Consider the following 8,378-nt stretch of genomic DNA (forward strand, 5'->3'; position numbering starts at 1 on the left):
GCTTCCCTTTTAAGGACTTGAACTTTATTTCACAAGATCTAGTGCTAGAAGGAACCTGAGAGGTTTTGAGATCAAAGATTTAAAGCTAGAATACAGGAAATAAGCATTTATATAGCTCCTACTATGTGCCAGACACTGTGCTGTCATTTATAAGTATTATCTCATAAAATTTGATGAGATAATATTTGTAAAGCAATAATATTGGCAAAGCACTTAGTAGGCACTATATAAATCCTTATTCTCTTCCCCTTATCTCTTTTGATCCTTACTACAACTTATTGTTACCTCCCATCATTGTAGTGATATTTATTTAACTGTGTATATGTTCTTTCCCCACATTAGAATACAAGTTCTTTGAAAGAAGGGACTGTGGAGTCTTTTTGTCCAAAGTACCTCGCCAAGGAACCGGAACACAGTTCCTAAAGCTTGTTGGAGGACTGGATGAGCCATCCTTGATTCCTCCTTTTTCCTATCTTCCAAATCCAGTGGGTTGTCAAGTCCTGACAATCCCCTAGGATTTCTGCCCCATCTCATACTCATTACTTTCCACTCCTGCAAATTCTTTAGCCTGTTTGAGGCTCTTATCACTTCTCAGCTGAACTCTGCATTAATCTATTAATGGATCTCCCTACTTCCTGTCTGGTGGAGGAGCTTGTGTGACTTGATGAAATTTTGAACCGTACTGTGCAGGCTTACCCAAGACAGACAATCAGAGTGGAGAGTTCTGACAAAAGATGATCCACTGGAGAAGGAAATGGCAAACCCCTCCAGTGTCTTTGCCAAGAAAACCCCATGTTCAGTAGTAAAATGATATAAGAGATGACAGCAGAGGATGAGCCCCTCAGATCAAAAGGTGTCTAATACACTTCTGGGGAAGAGCAGAGGATAACTACAAGTAGCTCCAGTACTAATGAAGGCTGAAAGGAAGCTCAGTTGCAGATGTGTCTGGTGACAAAATGGAAGTCTGATGCTGCAAAGGTTAATATTGCTTAGGAACCTGGAATGTAAGATCTATGAACCAAGGTAAGCTCGATGTGGTCAAACAGGAGATGGAAAGATTAACCATCAACATCTTGGGTGTCAGTGAACTTAAATGGATGGGAATGGGTGATTTTAATTCAGTGACTATTACATATACTACTGTGGGCAAGAATCCCTTACAAGAAATGAAGTAGCTCTTGTAGCCAATAAAAGGGTAAGGAAAGCAGTACTGAGATATAATCTCCAAAATGGCAGAATGATATCTGTTCAAATCCACATTCAACATCATGGTAATACAAGTCTATGTTCTAACCCACTGATGCTGAAGAGGTCAAAGTTGATCAGTTCTGTGAAGACCTATGATATCTTCTAGAAATAACTCCCTCCCCCCCCCAAAAAAAGTCACATTTGTCATGGCGAATTGTAATGCAAGTAGAAATCAAAAGATAATTGGAATAATAGACAAGTTTGGCCTTGGAGTACAGAATGAAGTAGGGGAGAGATTAATAGTTTTGTCAAGATAACTCACTGGTCATAGCAAACTCTTTTTCAACAACTCAAAAGATGACTCTACATATGGACATCACTAGATGGTCAATACCAAAATCAGATTGATTATATGCTTTCCAGCCAAAGGTGGAGAAACTCTATTACAGTCAGTTAAAAGAATACCTGGAGCTGACTGCGGCTCAGATATGAGCTTCTTATTTAAAAATTTTAGACTTAAATTGAAGAAAGTAGAGAACACTATCAGACCATAGAGGTATGACTTGAATAACATCCCTTATAAAATGAAGGGGAAGTGAAGAATAGATTTAAGGGCTTAGATCTGGTAGATATAGTGTCTGAAGAACTATGGACAGAGATTCACAATATTGTACAGGAGCCAGCAACAACAATAAAAAATTCTAAAGAAAAAGAGGAGCAAGAAAGTAAAATGGTTATCTGCTGAGGATTTAAAATAACTTAGGAAGGAAGGAAAGCAAAAGGGAAAGGAGAAAGGGAGAGATATACGCAACTGAATGCAGAATTCTAGAGAATAGGAAGAAAAGATAAGAGGGTTTTCTTAAATGAGCAATACAAAGAAATAGAAGAAAGCAGTAGAATTGGGAAGACGAGAGATCTCTTCAAGACAATTAAATATATTAAGAAAATGTTTCGTGCAAAAAATGGGCATGATAAAAGACAAAAATAGTAGGGATTTAACAGAAACAAGAGAGTAAGAAGAGGTGGCAAGAATATATAAAAGAAATATACAAGAAAGCTCTTAACATTACTGATAATCACAATTGTGTGGTTACTGATCTAAAGCCAGACATCCTGGAGAATGATGTCAAGTGGGACTTAGGAAGCATTACTAACAACAAGAGGAGTGGAGATGACAGAATTCCAGCTGAGCTATTTAAAACCCTAAAAGATGATGCTATTAAAGAATTGTGCTCAATATGCTAGCAAATTTGTAAAACTCAACAAGGGCCCCAGGATTGGAAAAGATCAGTTTATGTCCCAGTTCTAAAGAAGGTCAATGCCAAGGAATGTTCAAAGTACTGAACAATTGCACTCATTTCACATGCAAGAAAAGTTGTGCTTAAGATTCCGCAAACTAGGCTCTGGCAATATGTGAACCAAGAATTACCAGAAGAGTTGGCTAGTGTTCAGAGAGACAGAGCAACTAGAGACCAAATTGCCAATATTTACTGGGTTATGGAGAAAACAAGGGAGCTCCAGAAAAACATCTACTTCTGCTTCACTGACTACACTAAAGCATTTGACTGTGTGGATCACAACAAAATGTGGCAAGTCCTCAAAGAGATGGGAATACCAGATCATCTTACTTGTCCCCTGAGGAACGTGGATGTGGGTCAAGAAGCAGCAGTTAGAACTAAACATTCAGTAACTGAATGGTTTAAGATTGGAAAAGGAATACGATAAAATTGCATATTGTTACCTTATTTATTTAACATATGCAGAATATGTCATGTGAAATGCCAAGCTGGATGGATCAAAAGCTGGAATTAAGGTTGCTGGGAGAAATATCAACAATCTCAGATATGCAGATGATACCATTCTGATAGCAGAAAGTGAAGAATTATGAAGCTTCTTGATGAAGGTGAGAGGAGAGTGTAGAAGCTGGCTTGAAATTTAACATCGCAAAATCTAAGATCATGGCAACTGGTCCTATCACTTTCTGGCAAATAGAGGGAGAAGAAATGGATGCAGTATCAGATTTTATGTTCTTGGAATCAAAAGATCATTGCAAATGGCAACTGCAGCCATAAAATTAAAAGACATTTGCTCCTTGGAAGGAAAGCTGTGCAAAGCTGGACAACATACTAAAAAGCAGGGACATTCCCTTACTGATAAAGGTTCATGGAGTCAAAGCTATGGTTTTTCTACTAATAGTATGTGACTGTGAGAGCTGGATTATAAGGAAAGCTGAGCACCACAGAATTGATACTTAAGAATTGTGGTGCTGGAGAAGACTTTTGAGAGTCTTTTGGACAGCTAGGAGATCAAATCATACTTAAAGAAATTAATTTAGACTATTCATTGGAAGGTTAAATACTGAAGCTGAAGCAGAGAATGAGAGATGGATAGATAGTGTCATGGAAGCAATGTACATGAACTTGGACAGACTTTGGGCTATGGTCCATTGTGTCGTGAAGGGTTGGACATGACTGAATGACTGAACAACAAAATTTCAAGTCTCTGATTTCTCCAATTCTTCCTTCATACAGCTAATAAATGATTATTTCCCAAAATATAGCTCTTACCAGGTCACACTACCCTCCTCTCTCCAACCCCACCCCCCAATTCAAGAGTTCAGTGACTCCCCATTGCCTTTAGGATAAAATATAGACTCCTCACCTTGGCATTTAAAATCTTCTCCTATCTGGCTTTAGCTTCCCTTTCTAGTCTTATTTCATATATTCTTTCTTTATATCGAATTAGCCTTCTGTCCAGTTGTTCCACGAACAGAAACTTCTATTTCCAACCTTTCCACAAATGGTCCCCTATGCCTAGCATGCATATCCTGCTGGACACTTCATAGGGTCCTTAATTTCCTTCACAGATAGCTCAGAGGCCACTTCTGACAAAAGAAGCCTTGTCTGATCTTCCGCTCCAGCCCCTCTCCTCTGGTAATTAGCACTCTTTAACTCTTGAAATTACTTTGAGAGCAGGTACTGGTTTTTTGGTCTTTGTATCTCAAGCAAATAGTACAGCACCTTACACATAGTAGGCCCTTAGTAAATATTGGTCACATTAAATTGAATTGAATTGGTTGTTCCTAATTTTCTTTTTCTGGTAATGTACTGGGTGAATGGGATTTTGTTTTCTTTTCTTTAATTTTTATTGATGTCTATCTTTTATGTCACTTTCATTTCCCAATGTGTCTCTTACTCCTCCCTTGCCCTGAGAACCAACTCTTATAACAAAGAATTAGAAATAAGAGGGAAAGGCCAGATCAAACCATCAAGGGAGTGACCTGATGTGACCGATCACTCTTCACAGACCCTGGCTCCTTGTGCCATGTCTAGCATCTCCAACATCATTGCCATGAAGAATGTGGTGCAGCAGGTCTGGCTCAAGGCTGGGCTCAACTGCATGAAAGTTTCTCAAGCTGCTGCTGATCTAATCTGAAGCAGTTTTGCTTGCAAGATGTCCAAAATGATTCCCTCCTAACTGGGGTATCTTCCAGTACTAATTAATCCTTTTAGCCTGAAAAGGTCCATTTGTTCCTCTAGCAAGATGCCCTTAAGTTTTCATATGTGGATCTGTGATGTGATGTGATGTTCTGTAATGTGCATTGTAACTATTCAAAGAAAGGAGAATTCTGAAGCCTACACAAAAGCTTTATGTATAACAATGTGCCAGGTTAATGATCTAAATTTCTACTCGTGTCAAACTTTCTCATCTACCTCTCTGAATTTTCATTGATTTCTGTTTTGTAAACTGGCAAGAATACAATAAAGTATTGAGAGGGAAAAAAAAATTAAAAAAGAGAAAAAAAAAGCAAAACTAAACTACAAGAATCTGGCAATATATGTAGTTTTTTCACATCCATAGTACTCTACTTCTGCAAAGAATGAGCAGGTAAATTCTAATGACTCCCTTTTTTTGTCAATCTCAATGATTATAAATACAGTATAAATACTAATTTTTAAATTTGTTTTATGTTATTTGAACTGAGGCCTTCAGGCAGCTCACCCAGAATCCCAGAATCTCTTACCTTCCTTGTTCACTGTTCCTTCAGATGTATTGTTTCCCTGTAAAGTCATGTAAGCTCTCTGAAGTCAGGATTATCTGTCGCTTTTTGTATTTGTGTCCCTAGCCCTTATTACTTAAGTACCCAAAGTACTTAATAACTACTTTTCATTTATTCATTGGAAGAGACCTCAGAGGCCATCTAAGCCAACCTATCCCTGATGAAGAATGCCTTCTACAACATATTGGACAAATGGTCCTCCCATTGGAGACTTCTCATGAGTGGAAACCACAACCTACTGAGATAGCCCCTTGTGGAGAGCTCAGATGACTAGGCAGTTTTTCTTTATATCAAGCCTAAATTTGTGTTTTTGCCACTTGTCACTTTTGCACCCTGTTTTGCCTTTTGCAACCAACCAGAACAGCCCTTCCTGAAGTTTTACGTAGTGATTGGAGCATTCCTGTAGGATCACCATAAACATCATGTGTCTAGACCTGGCTCTTGTGGCCTGGACTGATTTATTCTCTAGGTCTTGCTCCAAAGCAATGCTTGATGGCATTGTTTACTTACTCACCAAGTTGCACAAGGAAGCAACTCTGCCTTGCCCTCTAGAAACCTCTTATTTTTTCTTGCTTACACCCATGGTGCTGATGATCTGTTTAGCTGGAAGGGTAATTGCATCAATCAGATTCACCTTGATCTTTGCCTATTTTCTATTACTTTTCACAAGGAAACTAACATTTCTGATGAAAAACATCTCCAGTGAAAAACATCTCAGATGCTTTACTCTGGGTTTTTCCTCTCCTGGTAATGGAATTCCATACTACTTTTCTAAAAACAAAACAAGGTACTTATTTAACTCTACCTTTCTCCACCTCCCATAAATGGGATGGGGGTGGTGTAGGAAGGGAAAACACTTATTAGACTTGTGGGCACATCTTGCTGGGTATTTCCAAAGCGAACTTTCAATGACTCATCCCCTATTTTCTTTAGCATTCTCTTTCTCCTTTTCCTTCTCTACTTCTCTCTTAGTATGGGACTACATGGGTTTCTCCCTGTCCTACTTTTTTTCTCATCTCTTTTCTTTCTCTTCTCCCTTTCCCTGTTTCCTCTTTTCTCAATATGTCTACATAGGATGTAGCATGGTCTAATGGAAAGAACTATGTCCTTGAAGTCTACGAACTCAGTCACTTACTAGTGGCATGACCTTGGGAAAATTACTTAGCCTCTTTCAGCCTCAGTTTACTTACCTGTAAAATAGGATATAGTAGCACGTACCTCACAAATTTGTAAGGATCAAATAAGATATTACATTTAAAGCACTTTGCAAACCTTAATGTGTTTGATTATCTATATATACATGAATACATACACACACATGTGTTTTCACACCATTTGTAACTTTTCAGTTGTATGTTGCTTGTTCTTTTGCTGAATGGCCTACTTAAAGACTAGAACAAAAATTGTCAAGCTAACCCCACTTTGGGAACTTTAAGAGAGCTTATGGGTAGAATGAGCTGATTCATGAGGCAGTGATTTCCTAGCCTTGGAGGTCACTTGTCTGAAGGATAGAAAGAATTCATGTTGGAAGTACGGGTTAGAGTAAAGTGAGGAGGGATCATAGTCCCCCAGAAAAAATGCTGAATTTAGTCTCAGACAACCTGGGTTTGAATTGTAGCCCTTCTACCTACTAATTTGTGTGACTTTTGGCAAATAAGTTATCTCTCTGTTAATTTCCTTATTGAGGGGACTAATTAAATGACTTCAAAAATCCTTCCCAACTGTTTGTACCTGGTAGTCGCTTCAACTTTATGGGCCCCATATTCCTCTTTATAAAATAAAATTATTAGTGGGGGTCACCATACTCATGTGTCCTCATCTGGAGGAGCCCATAAACACCTGGACCCTATCACTTGTCTCAGCAATACTATATAAATGCTGCTTTCATCATAATCATCATCACCTATATTATTATTCACTGTAATTACCAGTATTTTTTATTTATCTACACATAACAGTTATCTGTCAGTTCAATCTCTCCCCCTCTTTGAACCTCACTAGTCTTAAAAGGAAGGACAGCTGGGATGGTGGGTCACTTTTGGCAGTATAGGTTACAGGATCAGCTGGAGCTATTTTTATTTCTAACATTTGTTTTTCCAGACTTTCTTGTTGTGGGTTCGGGGTACAGAGAGTTTTTGTATTCAATGCATTTCTTCTCAGTGTCTACAGAAAAAAAAATGTCCAAGGGAGGCTAGCCTGTTCTGTTCCTCTTTGCCCAATCCACAAACACAACAATTTGGCTGCCAGATCCATGGCTTTTGTAAAAGTTCTATGTGAATGGATTTTCTGGTCTTCCAAATGTCCTTACTCTTAACCAAGACAATAAAAGAGAAGTTCTGTCTTGGATTAGTTATTTTACTTTGTATAGATTTTCAGAGCAGTCAAGTGACCTTTTTATTTTTTTGCCAAAAATGTTTTATCAATTTTACAACATAGTCATTTCCAGATAGACCTCCAACTCTACCAGATAAACTCTCCCTTTTAACAATGACTGAGTCTGACAGTGTGTGTAACATTCCATACTTGTAGGACCTCAGCTCTCCATGAGGTCATTTTCAAATGAACCATTCTCTCTTCATATCAGTTCTGGTCATTCTCCAGTACCACTCTATTCCATATAGACATAGTCATTATGGAAGTTACTGAGTTAGAGAAACAAAGAGTTTTGTAGTTTAAAAGATGGTTGGTAATGATTGAGTCCATCTCTCCTCATTTCAGATATGGAAACAGAACCAGCAATGTAAAAGGATTTTCCCAAGTTCATGCAACTATTTCCTAGAAGAAGGGAGTATTTGTCCATTACATCACATCTTCTCATGTATGTAATTCAATAAAAGGTTCATTAAAAACCCACTATGTGCAAGGCATGGTGCTAGTGATGGTGATGGGGTTGGGATCTGGACCCTAGAAAGGAAAAACCCAGTACTTTCCCACATGGCCAAATCTCTGGCATTTGCCTGAGGCTATAATCCCATCAACTGGCCTTTCCTTGTGGCTACACCCAATCTCCCTTAACCTAGCCTAGCCCTCCATTTTCTTACTTCCCTATGCCCCCCTCCCTCCACCACTTCCTACCATTAATCTTAGCTAGGATCCATTCTCCCTTGGCCATGTAGTCCAGATTCCTGGC

The 8,378-nt window shown here is 38.5% G+C and overlaps 1 long non-coding RNA gene and 1 pseudogene across 1 annotated transcript in view; both read left to right on the top strand.

The window, feature by feature from the left end:
* Positions 1-8,094, top strand: part of LOC110209628 (uncharacterized) — a 45,264-nt gene extending 37,170 nt beyond the window's left edge. Inside the window, exon 3 of the long non-coding RNA XR_002324872.2 lies at positions 7,967-8,094. This is a non-coding gene — a long non-coding RNA (uncharacterized LOC110209628). The remainder of the gene's footprint in view (positions 1-7,966) is intronic.
* On the top strand, positions 4,513-4,727 carry LOC110209627 (guanine nucleotide-binding protein G(I)/G(S)/G(O) subunit gamma-5 pseudogene; annotated as a pseudogene).
* Positions 8,095-8,378: the final 284 nt, after the last annotated feature.

Source organism: Phascolarctos cinereus, unplaced genomic scaffold (assembly GCF_003287225.1).
Source record: "Phascolarctos cinereus isolate Bilbo 61053 unplaced genomic scaffold, phaCin_HiC Scaffold_3;HRSCAF=262, whole genome shotgun sequence".
In the NCBI taxonomy this organism is placed as follows: Eukaryota; Metazoa; Chordata; class Mammalia; order Diprotodontia; family Phascolarctidae; genus Phascolarctos; species Phascolarctos cinereus.